Source organism: Prionailurus bengalensis, chromosome A1 (assembly GCF_016509475.1).
Source record: "Prionailurus bengalensis isolate Pbe53 chromosome A1, Fcat_Pben_1.1_paternal_pri, whole genome shotgun sequence".
NCBI lineage: Eukaryota > Metazoa > Chordata > Mammalia > Carnivora > Felidae > Prionailurus > Prionailurus bengalensis.
Genome location: NC_057343.1, coordinates 201701735 through 201720620, shown reverse-complemented (window position 1 = coordinate 201720620; position 18886 = coordinate 201701735).

Below are 18886 nucleotides of genomic sequence, written 5' to 3'. Positions count from 1 at the left end.
AACATTGCGCAAATAATCATTAAAATCAAATTACTTGAATCTGTTCACATATATCATAGTGCAAACCTGTTTTTTATGCATAATATTAAATAAACCTGTGCTTTAGGTAGTATTATTCTCTGGGGGATATGTTAAATATATTCTAATTCAGAATGTTTTGCATGTAATCATTTTCACATATGCATCTAAGCCAGTCTTACCTCTTTAATGATAAACAAGCAAACAGCCTTTTACAAGAGGGTGAGCAGTAAAAAGAGAAGCGGAATTATTTGGACCAAGATGAATTATTAGTAATATAAATGAACACCATTTCTAAAAAAAATTTAGAAAATCTGTGACTTGAAGATGTAGGAAAGCAGATTCTCTGAATCAGTATGAACCTGGGCAGCATTATTAGGTGTCATTTCCCAGTGAACCTACAGTAAGAAGCCATAAGGCTTGCAGCTGTCACCACTATGCTGAGATTAGTTACTCTGCTTGGCATGAGCTTTAAGTATGGTGCTGAATGCTGTTTCACACCAGACAATCTGAATATGTAGCCTAGAAAATGAATATAAAGTTGCCATTGTTATTTTTTCTTAGGATCTTGGACCCTGTATATCCCCACTAGAAGGATTTTTTTCTGTGGAACTCTGATACACTGCCATGTTCATAGATGTTTTACACAAATTACATGCCCCTTTGATGCATTAAGATACAGAAGCATAAGACATTCATTTTCTTGAAGAAATTCTAGGCTTCTAAAAGGAATTTAGTAACAGGATCCTACTTTGGACCTCACACCACCAGGGCTGTCAGGCTCTTCCTTCTCTAAGATTGGAACACATGTAATAACAAAATGACTTAATAGCGGAAGAACACATTACTTTATGAAAGACAATTTTAACTATTTCAAACCTGGATAACGCACGTTAGCGCTCAATAATTGCTGTAGTAATGCTAGCTACTTTAGTTTCTCCAAGAGACACTTTTGCCTGTTCTTTCTCCCTAGTGCAGGAGATGAGGTAATTCCATGGATTAGTAACTACTGTTAGATAATTATGGCCACACAAACCATAATGGATATCATTTACAACACCTAGGTAGATGGAGGATATGACATAAACTCTTGTCCATAAATGACTTCATGTTTGGGAAATGGACAAATTAAGGGCTAAGTTAGACCCTAAAGTTATTATCACCATTATGATTGTCTTCCTCTGCTGTCACTGGCCAGGGTGAAAACAATGACCAGAGGTCATAGGGTTATGCTAAGGCCTGGCCTATCTTAGTGTTTTTACTCCAGAAGAAAACTTGAAAAAAATTAACATGAGTTAACTTGAAGAAAATTAGCACTTGCTGAGGAACAATATCTATAGCTAAGTCTACTCAAGTACACATGGTGTTACTTTAAAAAAAAAAAAAAAAAAAGAAACCCTGGGGACCCTGGGTGGCTCAGTCAGTTGAATGTCAACTCTTGATTTTGGCTCAGGTCATGATCCCAGGGTCATGGGATCAAGGCTCGCGTCAAGCTCACGCTAAGCGTGGAACCTGATTAAAATTCTCTCTCTCTCCCCCTTTGGCCCTCTCCCTTGCTCATGCTCTCTCTGTAAAACTTTTTTTAAAAAAGGAGACCCTCAAATGAGGATTATTACCAAAGAAACCTGAGTTTTTTCATAACTGGAACAGTTACTATCATGGTTTCTTATATTAGCCCAATTCCTCTCTAATGATTCACGAAGTATTAGATGATGGGGAATCTAAGACTCATTGTAAACTGATTTATGTATGATCAAACACAACAGAGCCAGAAATGGTTGTGATAAATTTTATATCTCAACACCAAGACTGGCAGAATAACATCTTTAACAACAGACAGCATTTCCGATAAAAAGATGCAAAGGTGAACTATGCTTATCATAGCCTGATTATGGTGTTTGGATTTGGAATAATAAAAATGAAAACTATAACACTCATGAATTAATATTTTTTTTCATTCAATGTGCTTCATATTATTTTCTTCCATAGCATCCCTACCATAATGGCATTGGAAAAGAAAAAAAAAAAAAAAAAAAAAAAAAAAGAAGTCATCCTAGGAGTTTCCTAAAAGATGCTATTTGGCTTCATTCTTCTATTGGTTCCCCAAAGAAAACACCCATCAACATGATGTCCTAATGTATTTCTTGATTTCAGAGCAGGCTGAGCTTCTCTAATGGATTACCTCCCCCTCATCCAGACCCTTTTCTATACTCTTTATAAGGAAATGCCAGCCAGCTGGAACAGCAGGGCAACAAGTACAGCTGGGAATTCCTGGCCCACAGGTGTCCATTCTCACATTTGATAGCTTGCCAATATCAAAGCTAGATTTGTTGAGGGGATCCCCACAGTTGTTTCACAGAAAGAAAATCATCCACTGGCACTAATAGTAATAATCCCCTCTTCCATATCTGACTTAGTACTTGAGCTAGAGCCACAGGACCTTTTCCCCACCAAGATTGAACCAGTATCAAGTTCTCCATCCTTTTAACAAGTGGGTGGCAGACTGTCAGGATGGGAATTAGACGGGTACAGGTGGCACCACCTGCTTGAAATGCTTTTCAGTATTTTGTGTTTCATTATTGCTACGCACCACTGTACCGTTCTTTCTTTTCTTGCCAATAACCACAGTGCCATTTGTTTCAGCTTAAACTCAAACTCGGATTTTGGATAAAAAGAAAATGAAAGAATTTTTTTCAATTGAGTATATGGAACAAGTTTAGAGAAAAAGTAATTATTTTGTGTATAAGGGAAATACAATCTAACCTAATATAATTAGAAAGTGCATAGATTCATTAGTAGGTAGATAAGAAGTGATATTATTGATGATTCTCTAGGAACTATCTTTGCTTGTTGGGTTAGCTGAGATACATTAATCAGTAAACTTTGTATCCTAAAGAATATGTACTGATACAAAATTCAAATATAAATTCTATAAATTAATAAGGATGGACTCCTAACTCATCCATATTTTATTCTGATTAGTGCCTTAGACATTATTTCTTTTAGAGTTATTAATTATCCTTGTGTTTCAGCTAAGCTTTAAACAGACAAATAGACTGGCATTTGCTGGGTTGATGAGATGGGGTGCAATTTCACTGCACCATCTTGAGTGAGACAGCAGACAACACAGAAAGTGATTACTAACTAGAAGCAAAGGATGATACGGTTTAATCAAACTTTAATCTGGGGGTACCTGGGTGGCTCAGTCGGTTGAACGACCCTTGGTTTCAACTCAGCTCATGATCTCACGGTATGTGACATCGAGCCCTGTGTTGGGCTCTGTGCTGACAGCATGAAGGCTGCTTGGTATTCTCTCTCTTCTTCTTTCTCAGTCCCTCGCCTGTTGTCTCTCTCTCTCTCTCTCAAAATAAATAAATGCACTTAAAAAAAAAAACCAAAAACTTTATTCTGAGGTAAAAGTATCAGGGTAATGACTTTAAAAGAAGTGTTTTCAAACTGCCTAAAGATCATGTGCAGTGGTTAAGAGGCTTTGGAGTAAGATGGCCTATCCACAGCACTGAGTTTACTAAATGAATCTCAACATATGGCATAAAGACTATTACTTAAGTTTGCTTGTTAAATTTATTTATTTATTTGTTTGTTTTTACAGTCAGGGTCCTTGCATGAAAGATAAAGCACATTGAAACAGCAAAATTGTGAATTTAATAAAAGAACCATTTATAAATCTGTGGGCGGAATAAGGAAATGAACAAGGAATAATGCCATCCCGAGCATAAGATCTGAATGGACAAGGAGAGGGGGGGACTACCGGAATCCAAAAAGAGTAATTACAAAACAAGAAGAACCAACTAAACAGTATATGTGGACTTAAATAGGGGGATAAAACTACAGCCAATGCAAAACTCGTGCCTCTTACTGACCTAACCCAACCAGAAGTCAGAAGCAAGGGACTCCTATAATGAAGTCCATAAAGTTTGGTCTCCCAAAGAAACAAGCAAGGAGTCAAAAGGTAGAGATCTGGAAGGGAAAACTGAAAATATCCAGTACAATTCATACATTTTCTCTGTGAAATCTATTCTTTTTCTTTTTTCAGATTATGGCAGTGTAATGCTAGCTCACATTTTATTTATTGTGTTTTCATAAAGTCATGAAAGAATGAGTGGAAAATGAAAACAAAACAGCAAATAATGAAAAGATAGGCATATAAAACATTACTACTATAGACCCTGCTTCTGTACTTGGCCACGAGGTCCAAGTTGATAATTATAGTTTTTTTTTTTTTTTTTCAGCACATATTCCAGGCTCTCCTTAGCTTTAGCCATCCTCTTGACTAGATGGTGTCCTTCCCACGTTGGAGTAAGCCAAACCTTAAATTTTCCAGAATCTGAGTCCCTGATGGGTGGCCTTAGTTTTATTGAGTTATAACTTTTCTCTGATCAGGAATACTAGGCCAGGGAGCTCTAAGGGGTGCCTTAGTAGATCCTCCTTATCTCAATTGTATAGCTGAAACCCAATATCCCTACTGATGATTAGTATCACCCTTCCTAACCAACTTTTTGGTTAAACATAGCCAAAATGGCCAGAGGGAGACCTCAACTTCCAATTTATCTGACCTATTATGATGTTCTCTGATAGGACAATTCCTCCCCCAAGTAGTAGAATATTTAAACACCACAAGTCCAAAGTGTCAGAGAAGATAAGCAAAACGGTTTCCAGGGGGTAATTTAGTGAAATTATGAACAGCCAATCTTTTCTTCCTCAGAACAACAAAGTGAGTATTTGAGACAATTACCATCACATATCAACCACAAGTTTATGGCATATAGCGCATCCAGCACGAAAACGTTTTGCCCTCTCAGGGTGTTTTCTCCTAGCTGGTACCACAACTAAGTCATCAGCAGGCTATTCATTCTCTCAGAGCTGCTCCTATTGAGTGATGAAAACTAGCTTCAACTGAAAATTCCAGATAATTCTGTAGGAGAGCCCATTGTTGCATTTCCTTTACATAAAATGAATCATCTGATGAGAAGCAATGTTTTATGGAATATAATGGTGACAGGTAAGGCATTCCTAAAATCCTTGAATGACTATTCTGGCAGAAATACTACCAAAAATGGAGGAAAAAAACTGTTCCAATAAAAGATGTCAATCATTAAACCCTTCCACAAAAGATAGGACCTAATGTAACTTATCTACCACTAGTAGATGGTGACCTGTTAGGGGCTGAGGATTGCTCTCTGATGTTGGCAGATTGAAAACTCAACCGGAAAGAGAAGCCAGAACACTCTTGGTTAGAGGAAGTCCATGTTGTTGAGCCAATCCCTGTCTCCATGGGCCTTTCCTACATAAGCCTTTAATCAAGGGAAAGAGGCTGATAAACAACCCTAGGATAGGTTATCTTGTCTACCTGCTTAATGAGAACTTCTTAGTGAATGGCCTCTGGTGGGCATTTGGTGAAAATTTTAGATCTTCATACTGTTGCCAACTCTGAGAGATCCAGCTACATATTTCTAACCTGATTTACTTAGTTACTTAGCTTCAATCCTGTTTTATCAGCCATCTAATCTATTAGCCATTATAAGTTAGTATCAATCTGAACCTTAGGCCATCTCTTCTACATTAAGTGGACCACTAAAAATGTCTAAAGTTCTTCTCACCAGGAAGGTTTCCCTTACCATTGTCTTTCAAGGCTATTCCTAATAATGTTGTACTGATGCTATATGTCAATTCTCTTTTAGGTATTGAGGAAAAAGCCAAAAGAGACAAAGCCCCTGCCTGTGTGGACCCAATAGATTAGGGCAAAAGTTCCCAAACTGTCTTGGTTCATAGAACACTTAAGTTTCTTAGCAATTTTTTGCAGCATCCCCAGGCCAAAGAAATACTTTAAACAGTTCTATTTATTAAGTATTCATACCTAAACAACTTATTTATGTCCTAGCATGTTATTTAAAATAATAATATGCACACATTGAAAAAATACTTTACTACATTCTTTAATAACCATAATTAATTAATAAACTATAATAGGAAGTATGTAGCTATTGAGCACTGCTCAAACTTTGGAATTACATTGGAATATACTACCCAGGGAGTTCACCATTGAACAAGATGGAAGAACCCCCGCCCACATGAGCCAGATAGCCCACTTTCTCTGCTTTCTGTCTTCCATAAAAAAAGGGTGTTTCCCCTCCTCATCTTTATAATTTTATTAGTGTTTATTTATTATTAAGAGCGAGAGAGACAGAGTGTGATTGGGGAAGAGGCAGAGAGAGGGAGACACAGAATCCGAAGCAGGCTCCAGTCTCTGACCTGTCAGCACAGAGCCCAACATGGGGTTCAAACTCACAGACCCCAAGATCATGACCTGAGCTGAAGTCCAACATGCAACAGTCAGAACCACACAGGTGCCCCCCAACTTTTTTTGATGTTTTTTTTTTATTTCTGAAGAGAGAGACAGACAGATAGATAGATCACAAGTGGGGAAGGGGTCAAGAGAGAGGGAGACACAGTATCCGAAGCAGACTCCAGGCTCCAAGCTGTCAGTACAGAGCCCGATGCGGGGCTCGAACTCAACCTGAGCCGAAGTTGGATGGTTAACTGACTGATCCACCCAGGCACCCACCTTCTCATCTTTTTTAAGGTGGTAAAAAACATTTAACATGAGATCTACCCTCTTAATAATTTTTAAGTGTACAGCACAGTATTGTTAACTATAAGCACAATGTTATACAACAGATCTCTAGAACTTTATTTTGCATAACTGATCTCTAGACTCATTGAACATCAACTCCCCATTTCTCTCTCACCCTAGCCACTGGCCACCTCCATTCTACTCTTTTTCTATGGGTTTAACTACTTTAAATACATTATAGAGGTGGAATCAATATGTAATATTTGTCCTTTTGTGATTAGCTTCTTTCACTTAGCATAATATACTCAATGTTTATCCATATTGTTCCAAATGGCAGAATTTCCTTCATTCTTAGCTCTGAATAATCCTCTCTCTCTCTCTCTCTCTCTCTCTCTCTCTCTATATATATATATATATATATATATATATATCTTTATCCATTCATCTATCCATGGACATTTACATTGTTTCTATCTCTTGGCTATTGTTAGTAATGTTGCAATTAATTGAGGAACACAAACGTCTCTTTGAGATCCTGATTTTAATCATTTTGGACAAATATTCAGAAGCAAAATTTCTAGATCATATAGTTCTATTTTTAAATTTTTGAAGAACATCCATATATTCCATAGCAGTATACAGTATATTCCATTTTGTATACGTACCAACAGAGCACAAGGGCTCCAGTTTCTCCACATTCTTGCCAACACTTGTTATTTCTTTTATTTTTTAATAATAAGCATTTAACAGGTGTGAGGTTACAACTCATTGTGATTTTTATTTGCATTTACCTGATATTAGTGAAGTTAAATATCTTTTAATATTCCTCTTGGCCATTTATATGTCTTCTTTGAGGAATGTGTATTCAAATCCTTTGATCTTTTTGTTATTAGGTTATTTATTTTTAATTTTGAGATATTCCTAATATATTTTGGATACTAATCTCTTATCAGATATATGGTTTACAAACATTATCTCACATTCAGTAGGTTGTCTTTTCACTGTATTAATTGTTTTCTTTTTCACACAAAAGCTTTTTAGTTTGATGTAGTCTCATTTGTCTACTTTTGCTTTGTTGCCTGTGCTTTTGGTGTCATATCCAAGAAATCATTGCCAAGACCAATATCATGAAGATTTTCCCTTATAACTTATTCTAGGAGTTTTATAGTTTCAGGTGTTATATGTTTATATTTTAATCTATTTTGAGTTGATTTTTGTGTATAGTTTAAGAATCCAATTTCAGTCTTTTGCATTTGGATATCCAGTTTCTCATCACCATTTGTTGAAGGATTGTCCTGTCCTCATTGTGTAATCCAGGAACACTTGTTGAAGACCAAGTATGACCAGATATATGTGGGTTTATTTCTGTGCTCTCCACTGTATTCTATTGGTCTAAATGTTTGTTTTTATGGTAATACTATACTGTTTTAATTACCACAGCTTTTTAATATGCTTTATAATCAGGCAGTGTGAGGCCTCCAGTTTTACTCTTCTTTCTCAAGATTGGTTTGGCAATTTGGGGTACTTTGTGCTTCCATATTAGTTTTTGGATTTTTTTTTTTTCTAATACACCATATTAATAGGAATTGCAATGTATGTGTACATTAGTTTGAATAATATGAATATTTTAACAATACTAAGTTTTCCAATCCATTAACATTGGATGTTGTTCCATTTATTTGTGTCTTTTTAAATTTTTTCATCAGTGGTCTGCAAGTTTTCAGTGTGCAAGTCTTTCATAACCTTGCTTAAGTTTTTTAGCGACCATTTTGTTCTTTTTGATGAGATTATGAATGAGATTGTTTTATTAATTTCCTTTTCAGATTCTTATTATTAGTGTATAGAAATGCAACTGACGTTTGTATGTTGATTTTCTATTCTGAAACTTTACTGAATTTATTAGTTATAGTTTATTAGCTGTGTGTGTGTGTGTGTGTTTGTGTGTGTATGTGCGCGTGTGTGTAATCTTTAGGATTTTCCAATGTATAAGATCATGTCATCTGGGAATAGAGATAATTTTACTTCTTCCTTTCCAATTTGGATTCCTTTATTTTTTCTTACCTAATTGCTCTAGGTAGTCCTTTCTAGCATAATGTTGAATAGAAGTGGTAAGAGTAGGTACACTTGCCTTATTCTTGATCTTAGAGAAAAGCTTTTCAGTTTTCCTACCATTAAATATACTGTTAGCTGTGTTTTTTTTTTCATATATGCCTCTATTACATTGAGCTAATTTTCTTTTATTCCTAGTTTGTTGTTTTAGATCATGAAATGGTGCTGAATTTTCTCAAATACTTTCTCAGCATCTATTGCTATGACCATGTAATTTTTAGCCCTTATTCCATTAATGTTATGTATGAAATTGATTGATTTTCATATGTTAGACCATCCTTGCATCCCAGAAATAAATCTCATTTGGTCATGGTGTATGACTCTTTTAAAGTGCTGTTGGATTTGGTTTACTAGTATATTTTGTTGAGAATTTTTGCATATATAATCATCAAGGATAGTGGCTTGTTTTTATTATTGTTGTTTGTAGTGAGTTTGTTTGTTTATTGTTTGTTTGTTTGTTGTTTGCTCCTTGGCTCTAGTATCATGGTATTTCTGGCCCCATAAAATGAGTTGGGAGTTCCCCCTCTTCAAATTTTAAAAGAATTTGTGAAGGAGTAACACTAATTCATCTTTTAACATTTGATAGAATTCACCAGTGAAATGATCTCATCCTGGACTTTTCTTGGAGGCATGTTTTTTTACTACTAATTCAATCTTCTCCTTAGTTATAGGTCTAGTCAGATTTTCTATTTCTTCAAGACTCATTCTTAGTAGATTGCACACTTATAATGTATCCACTTCTTTTAGACTACCCAATTTATTTGCATATAGTTGTTCATTGTAGCCTCTTAAACTTCTTAAAAAAAATTGTGGCATCAGTTGTAATGTCTCTTCATTGAAAATTTCTTTCTAATTTTATTTATTCAAGTCTTCTTTTTTTCTTGTTTAATCTAGCTACAGGTTTCTCAATTTCATTGATATTTTCAAAGAAGTAAATCTTAGTTTTACTTTTTTCTATTATTTTTCTATTCTTTATTTCAATTTTTTCTGTTCTAATTATAATCATTTCCTTTCTTCTGTTTTTTCTTCTAGGTTCTTTAGGTGTAAAGTTAGATTGTTTATTTGAGCTCTTTCTTCTTAAATGATGGTGTGTATCATTATAAAATCCCTTCTTAGTACTACTTTTGCTGCATCCACTAAGTTTTGGTATGTTGTATTTCCATTTCTATTTGTCTCAAGATATTTTCTAATTTCTCTTTTGACTTCCTAACTGACCCATTTCTTGTTCAAACCAAAAGCTGTTTATTTTTTACGTGTTTGTGAATTTTCCAGTTTTCCTTCTTCATTAATTTCTAGTGTCATTCATTGTGTCAGAAAATATACTTGGTATGATTTTGACCTTCTTAAATCTGTTAAAAAATTTTTTTGTAACCCAACACACAATCTATCCTGGAGAGTGTTCCATGTGCACTTGAGAAGAATGTGTATTCTGCTACTGTTGGATGGAATGTTCTGAATGTGTCTGAGGTCCACATGGTCTATAATGTTCAAATCCCATTTCCTTATTCATATTTTATTTGGATGCTCTATCCATTATTGAAAGCACAGTACTGAAATCCTCTACTATTATCATGTTTCTTCTTATATCTTCCTTCAGTTCTACCATTGTTTGCTTCATATATGTGAGTACTCTGATGTGCATATGTGTTTATAATTGTCATACCTTTCTGGCTAATTGACCTTTTTAGGTCATTATATGTCCTTCTTTGTCTCTTTTTACACTTTGTGACTTAAAAGTATATTTTGCCTGGGGCGCCTGGGTGTCTCAGTCGGTTGAGTGTCTGACTTTGGCTTAGGTCATGATCTCCTGGTTCTGTGAGTTTGAGCCCTGTGTTGGGCTCTGTGCTGACAGATCAGAGCCTAGAGCCTGCTTTGGACACTGTGTCTCCCTCTCTCTCTGACCCTCCCCAGCTCACGCTGTTTCTCTCTCTCTCTCTCAAAAATTAATAAACATTAAAAAAATTTTAAAGCATATTTTGTCTGATATAAGTATGGCCACCCCAATCTTTTTTGGCTGCCATTTGCATAGAATATCTTTGTCCATCGTTTCATTTTCAGCTTATGCACATTCTAAAATTTAAAGTGAGTCTGTTATAGACAACATATACTTGGATATAGCTACTCTATGTCCTTTGATTGGGGAGTTTAATCCATTCACATTAAAGTAATTATTGATAGGGAAGAAGTTATTATTGCCATTTTCTTCATTTTTTTCTGTCTTATAGACTTTTTGTCTCTCTTTTCCTTTGCTCTCTTCCTTTGTGTTTCATTGATATTTTTAGCAACATGCTTTGAGTACTTTCTCATTTTGTTCATATATCTTTATAGGTATTTTCTTTGTAGTTACCATAGGCTTTTTTGGGGGGGGAAGAGAAAAAAATAACATCCAAAATTTATTCTCCAACAACACAGACAGCATCAGCAGCTAAAACTAGAGGCCTTTCTCCACAGATCATACATTCACAAGGCATTATTTGCTTAACAGTAAGAAAGCCTCTAGTGTGTTCTCTGTCACAACATCCACTCCACAGTGTAAACAGGTACTGGTATTGTGTTCCACTTACAATTCCAGGAGGAAAGGCACAACATGGCAAAAAAACCCACTTTTTTCCATAGGATTTATATAACACATTGTATAGTTATAATAATCTCTTTTGAGCTGACAACACCTTAATTTCAATCACATACAAATACTCTACACTTTTTCATCCTCCAACACTTAATGGTACTGATGTCACAGGTTATATCTTTTTATATTGTGTATCCATGAACATATTTTAGTTATATTTTTTATACTTTTGTCTTTTAACTTATATCTAATTATTAAAAGTGATTTTTGCAACATCATTATAGGATTATGGTATTCGGTATTTGTCTATAGTCTTGTCTTTGCCAGCAACCTTTATACTTTCATATGGCTTTGTGTTCCTGTTTAGAATCTTGAAAAACTACCATTAATATTTCTTGTAAGGCAAGTCTAGTGATGAAAATCTCCCTCATTTTTTGCTTATCTGAGAACATTTTTGTTTTCTTTCATTTTTTAAGGATAGTTTTGCCAGATACACTATTCTTGGTTGGTAGACTTTTTTTTTTCTTTCAGCACTTTGATTATATCATGTCACTCTCTTTTGACCTGCCAGGTTTCTGCTGAGAGATCCACTGATAGAATAATGGTGGTTCTTCATACTTGGTGAGTCATCTTTCTCTTGCTGCTTAAAATAATTCTCAGTCTTTGATTTTTGACATGACTATAATGTGTCTCAGTGTAGATGAATATTGGAGTTTTAAGACTCTCTAAAAACAAACATGATGGCATATGTTTGAAAGTTGTTATGAGAGCAAGCTGAATGGGTGTGGATATAGAAATGGGCATACATGTGAGGTGAAGGTAAAGTTTATTTGTTATTGGTGTAAGCAATTAAAAATTATTTTAATTTAAATGTTCATCATCAAAGCCATCTGATCTCTGCTGTGGTTTGAGTACATTGCCATTTTCTATGGTGACAGTTCATCATCTAAATATCCATTTCTTCAAATAGGATAGATACATTTTTTTTTTACTCTCAATCTCTGTAACAGATACTCTTCAAAACCATATGTTATGCTGGTTGGTATTCCACTGAAATGCCATTTAGTTCTAAAATATAATACATCTGGAAGAACATCTCATGGAAATTATTACAATTAATAACTTCTACTAGATTAAGAAAAAAATTGTTCAAATGCCACAGTACAGTATCTATTATCATCCAACTTTCTGCCCCCCCTGCATTTTGATTTTGTCTTCCTGAACAGAATTGTAGAATCATTTCTGTACCCTGGACCTCTGTCTTGCTATGACTATTCACTACAATTTCAGAGCTCTTCCTTTAGAAAAAAATGCAAACCAATCCAAGGTGCTGTGCAATACGTTTTATGGCAACTATAAAAATTTCTTAAAAATAAATAACAGCAAGTAAATTTAGATAATGAAAATGCATTTGATATAATTGATTTGATAACTTGTACAGCCCAAACCTGACATTTTTATTCTCATCTTCATTTTGCTTTTAAGGAGATTTCCATTCCTTGACATGTTTATTATTTTGACACTTAGCCAGTTTTGTCAAAGCATTTTCACTCCAAGGAGCCTAAACTAAGCAAATAAATATTATGCTATTTAAAATATCTTAGCTTTACTTAGAAAACTAGCATACTGACAAGTGATTGTTCATACACTGAATCTCTCAACAGAAACCTGCCACTTTCATTAATAAATTTAAGACTACACTTCCAAGCTTGTTAATAGAAAAAAAAAATCTTAACTTATGAAGTGGTGACTGGTTTTCACTGCCTTTCACACGACCCTCTATGTGAGTTGTCCTTTAGGTGCCAACTTTGAAAGATTGAGGTTTGATTTTATTAAGAGCATTAAAAAAAGTAACATTCAAAATATTTAACCACAAACCATCAGAAAAGACATGGGCCATTGTCTGGCCTATAACTGTGTCAGACATTATTCTTTCCTCGCTGGATTGTGAGAGGTATTGGGGGTTAGTTGGGGTATCAAGTTCACTCAAGGATTCAAGATAACAATTACTCATTAACGGGCATGAAAATATCTCAATAACTGAACCATCACTGAGTCAGTATGCACAAAGTAGTTATCAACTAAAACAGTATTTGTTCTCCTACATCTCCATGGACTGACGAGCCTTAATTGTAAAACTCAGTCCTTCGTATGATTGCAGAAAGAAATAAAGCACAACGAAAACATTATACTTTATATTGAAGATTTGTAAGTCATAAGAAGGGGTTACACTTCTTAGCACATTAACACTTATTTCACGTAACATTTATATTCAACCTGCCTCTAGCCAAAGAATCCTCCTTATTTCCCTACTCCCTAGTTCCATTTGACCTCAAAGGAGGCAGAGAGGGTTTTTGTTTGTTTGTTTGTTTGTTTGTTTGTTTGTTTGTTTGTTTTCCTGAACATTCTCCTCTTCCCATAAATTAGGATTTCTCAACATTTGCACTATTGGCATGTTGGACCAGATAATACTTTGCTATGGGTGAAGTATGTATAAGGGCAGTGTCTTGGCCTCCACTCAACAGTTTCCAGTAGCATAACCCTCCCAAGTTGTCACAATCAAAAATTTCTCCAGACATTGCTAAATATTGCCCAAGGGGCAAAATTTCTTCCAAGGAGAAAAACTGCTCTAACTCTAGTACTTATTTCTTTTTTTTTTAATTTTTTTAATGTTATTTATTTTTGAGAGAGACAGAGACAGAATGCAAGTTAGGGGCAGAGAGAGAGGGAGACACAGAATCAGAAGTAGGCTCTAGGCTCTGAGCTGTCAGCACAGAGCCCAACGCGGGGCTCAGACTCACGAGCTGTGAGATCATGGCCTGAGCTGAAGTCAGACACTCAACCTACTGAGCCACCCAAGTGCCCTTCTAGTACTTATTTCTTATTTAGAACAATTTAACAGTTCTATTCCAGGAGTGTCTGGGTGGCTCAGTCAGTTGAGCATCTGACTTTTGATTTTGGCTCAGGTCATGATCCCATGGTTTCAAGTTTGAGCCCTGTGTCAGGCTCTTGTGTTGATGGCATGGAGCCTGCTTGGGATTCTCTCTCTCCCTCTCTCTCTCTGCCCCTCCCCCATTCACACTGTCTCACTCTCTCTCTCTCGCTCTCTCTCTCTCAAGAAAAATAAACTTCAAAAACAGAAAGATAAAAAAATAAAAGCTACTGTTCCAGTGCCTTTAAACTTCCACACATATATCTTTGAGTCACTCATAAAACAAAGGACACGTGCTCCTAAGAGGGTAGTGAAGGGAATTCTATTCTGTTTTTGTTCAGAGGGTATCCTTAGGACTAGATAAACAGCTTGAATCTGATGGATGTTCAATGAGACTATGAGCTTCATTATTGCAAGTAGCTTATGTGTTGTGTGTGTGCTTTGTTAAAAAGGATTTTATGGATAAAACACAATCTGTTACTGCACTGTATATAAAATCTTTGTCCTGACAAGGTCTAAATGAAAATCAATCCTAAATGTAATGTCTTTAGTGTAGAATCTCTTCTTGGTTTGAAAAATTCTCAGGAGGAGAGAAGTTAGGACTAGCATGCCATTTGATGGCTGCTTTGATATTCTCACTTTCTGCTTAATCATTTTTTACTCTTGTTGATCTGTTACTTATATTACTCTCTTTATCCAAGTCATATGTAGGTGTCATTAATTGTAATGCTTAGTACCAATTCTAAGATCTTGCGCATTTTCCAACTAAGCTGAGATCAGTATGAGAAACTCCTCTTAAACCATGTCCTACTTTTGTATAGTAAGTTATCTGTACGTTTTAATATGATTTGTTTCAGTAAAATTCTCTTTTAGCCAAATCAGATTTCCTAAGAAAATACTCTCCCCAAAAACAATCAATCACTGGCACACTTATAAAGAAGTTAAAATTGTATTTGATTTTCTGGGCCTCTGACAATTGCAGAAATTAAGATTAATGGAGATGACATAATTTGTTAATTATTTCATGATTAATTAAACTATCAGAAATATTGTTTTAACAACTATTTACAGAATACACCTTCACAAAGAAATTCATTGCATTATATTTTATAATTTTTAAGAGTAGTATCCTAATTTACAAGTAAATTTATGAAACACTGAGATATATATTAGGTTTTATATTCCAAGAACTTCAAAATCATTTCTTGGAAAAGTAAATAGAAATTCTATTTCTAGAAAAAAATGAATCATGAGATTTCTAGATAAGCTGTTAATTAATTTCTTAATATTTCATTAGTACATATAGTTAAAATGCTTGATACTGGAACACATAAGTATCAGTAAATACTCCCTACTTAAAATAACATGTAAATTTCCTGCTGCTGGTTTTCATGACAAGGTTGGCATAGAAAATATATCAAACTTCAAAAGCATGTAAAACATTACTTTGGAATATTTTACTACACCACACTTTCTTGTTATCTCTATATAAATATGCATTTATGTTCTGCCATTAATTTTTGTGAGAGTCAGCTTTGCCAGTGAAAACTCTAGAACCATTCAGTGCCAGAATTCTCTCTTATGGGAGACTCAATTGCAGAAATATAAATATATAATATAATATAAAAAAAAATAAAGTTCTCCCCCCCCCCCTGCAGTCTGTTACACAGAAAAGAATTGAAAGCACAGGTATAAATTCTATGGAAGCATCACCATTGATTTTACTCCTAATATGTTCTTAACTCTTGGCTTTTTTTTTTTCTTGGCAAAATTAGAGGATAAAATATTTTTAATTTAAATAAATCTCTTAATGTGAAGTCTTCCCCTATGGAGAATTCTAATCGGGAAAATGTAGTAAAAATAGCACTAAAGATAAGTATGCCTTTCCAATAAAATCTAAACATTAAAAAATGCTGATGAGAGTATAGACAAATATTCTACAAGTAACAAAAATTGATTTAGATAAACAAGTAAAAAGAAATATTTTTAAACAAAAGTCAGTTTAAATTAATCATTTTCTATCAGATTTGTCTTTACTTTTGACTAGCTATGTGGCCCCATTAAAAGGCTATTTTTCTGCTTTAACGCTAATGGATTTTACACAAACTAGTGAAATATCGTCCCCTACTGTTCAATTCTGATAGACCAGTTAAAAGCAAACTCTTTCAGCCTATCAAAAATAGTGACTACCCCTGAGACCTCTGTGTGGACGCTAGATTGCAAAGAATAGAATTCTTTCTAGTGATTCTATTCACATAGCTATTAAACTATTTTCAATTAATTCACTCAAGGCATTCTCTAATTGAGTGAAATACTGACATTTTGGATAAGAATAACTATAAAACAAAGAAAAGATATATGTTATTTTACCTATCCTTCTTATTATGAAGGAATACTATATTTATTTAGTAAATAAGTGAATCATTCCCTTTAAAATATTATATTCCCATTTATAATTACTTTATTAAACGGTATACTTCTAAAACTAGCTTTTCTCTCAACAAAGCTTATCACTCTTGGATCATTTTTTTTAATTTAAAATTCAGAAGGCATGATTTATTTATAATATAAGCAATATTTCATTATAGCTGCCGGCATTTGATGCATTTTTGTTAAGGAGAGAGGTTTTATTTGTTTTAAATACACACATGCTTAAAAGCCATTTACCTTCATTTTTACCTTTATTTGGATATTATTTTTACATGTTTTGGACGTTAGACTTATAGTTATCTATAGGGCATTAATACTGGTAGCTTAAAGATAAATAACTAAAACAATGATGTCTATTTGAATATATATTAAATTGCAAAAATTAATGAAAGTAGCCATTACAAAGTAACACCTGCAGAGGGTTAAGGGGTTTGTCTTCTTATAGTTACTAAATGACCACACTTTCACCAGTTTTTCAAACACTTAGCTGTAAGAAAAGAAGAGAATATGCTTTGAACCGATTTATTTTTTAAGCAAAATACCTTTAAAATCAAAGATAATGCCCTTTCTGCTTCTGCTCTGACAACCGAAAGAGCAATAAAGTTTACTTTATTTAAAAATTGACATCCCCACCATTATTGAAACTATGAGGGAATATGGCTATAAGTCGCAGAGACAGAAATCCAGAATTCAAAGCCACGAGTGTCAGTTTATAGTATTTCGTTCATACAAGGAAGAATATCAAGAGTTCAGCTGAGATCATTTAAAAAATGTAGACTAAGATATTGGTGTATGGAAAAAGGAACAACTAAAAAGCAATTTCTATGAGAAGATATATAGTAGTTAAATGGGTAGGAAAGTTGATAGATACACCAACCCATCCTCATAGACTAGGTATATATCTCATTTTCATATTTATAAATTCCACAAACATCAATGTAGATATGGCCTGTAGACTCTGTCATCACTGATGTAGGAGCAAGATCCTCAGTGTTTGGTGTTATGCTTAGCTCCTTAAGAATTTCAAACATCAACCCTAGTCCCCAGGTCACCTCTCTCTGTGGGGTTAAGTCATCAATTACTATCTGTCAAACATAACTTACCTACATTGAAAAGATGTTCCCTCCTTGTTTTAGAGCATATATTATGATGATTAAGACCATGGGCTTTTCAAAAAACATGTGTACAAGGATGTCTATTGAAAAATGTCCATTGAAGCATTTTAATTTATAAGGAAACTGAGATAGACTGTGGTTCATGCAGAGGCAAGTGGTTAGATAAATCCTGCAACACACATGAATGAAGTACATGGGCCATTCCTGGTGCAAGGTACTGCAGGAATTATTTATTCAATACACACCTGTCAAATTAGAAAATAAATTCTTAAAAATATGAGTAAAATATTATGTTGATTATATTTGTAAACATTTTCTATCCACACGTAGAATAAAATTATACACAAATTATTTTTTTATGATACCTTTGCTGCTATACCTACTCTACCAAGAGAAAAAGCAAAGAAAAAACAAAACAAAAACAAAACATCAACTCAAGAAGCAGAAAAAACTCTAATAAGAAACCAAAATTGGGCAGAGGACTCCATCAGAAGCAACCTTAAAACTGAGTCTTTTATTTTAAGGTATAATTTACACATTTGCCCAAATTCTACATTAAACTTCATTTTAAAATAGAATAGATAGATAGACAGATGATTGATAGATAGATAGATAGATAGATAGATAGATAGATAGGCAGGCAGATAGGCAGACAGATAGGGAGAGAGACAAACTGACTCTCGAATCACTGACTGTTGGATTTCTTCTTCTGTTTGAATCCCCAAAAGATAAGAAACTTTCAGACCAGTGTTCTTGAGAAGCATCTCATGCCAGTATTAACTAAAGGGTTATTAGTAATACATCTTTCAACACAAACTTCCTTCTCTTTCAGTCAGGACCAGTTTATCTCCATAATGAGTCAAGTCAGTGAAATGAGTGTATACAATGGAGAATTTTGAGGGTTAGGCTGCCACTTTGTTATTTAAAGTAAGCTACATTCCCATAAATTCTTGCCGAGTTCAAAAAGAACTTTATTTATTCCTCTGTGACCTTTAGTCAAAGTGTGCATAATGCTGTTTCCTGTACAAGAACCACCTGTACAGATAAGCGTTGATATATGTTCATGATCATTTGGCAAAGTATTAGTCAAGATGATTTTCAAAGGCCTGTTGTATTTTTCT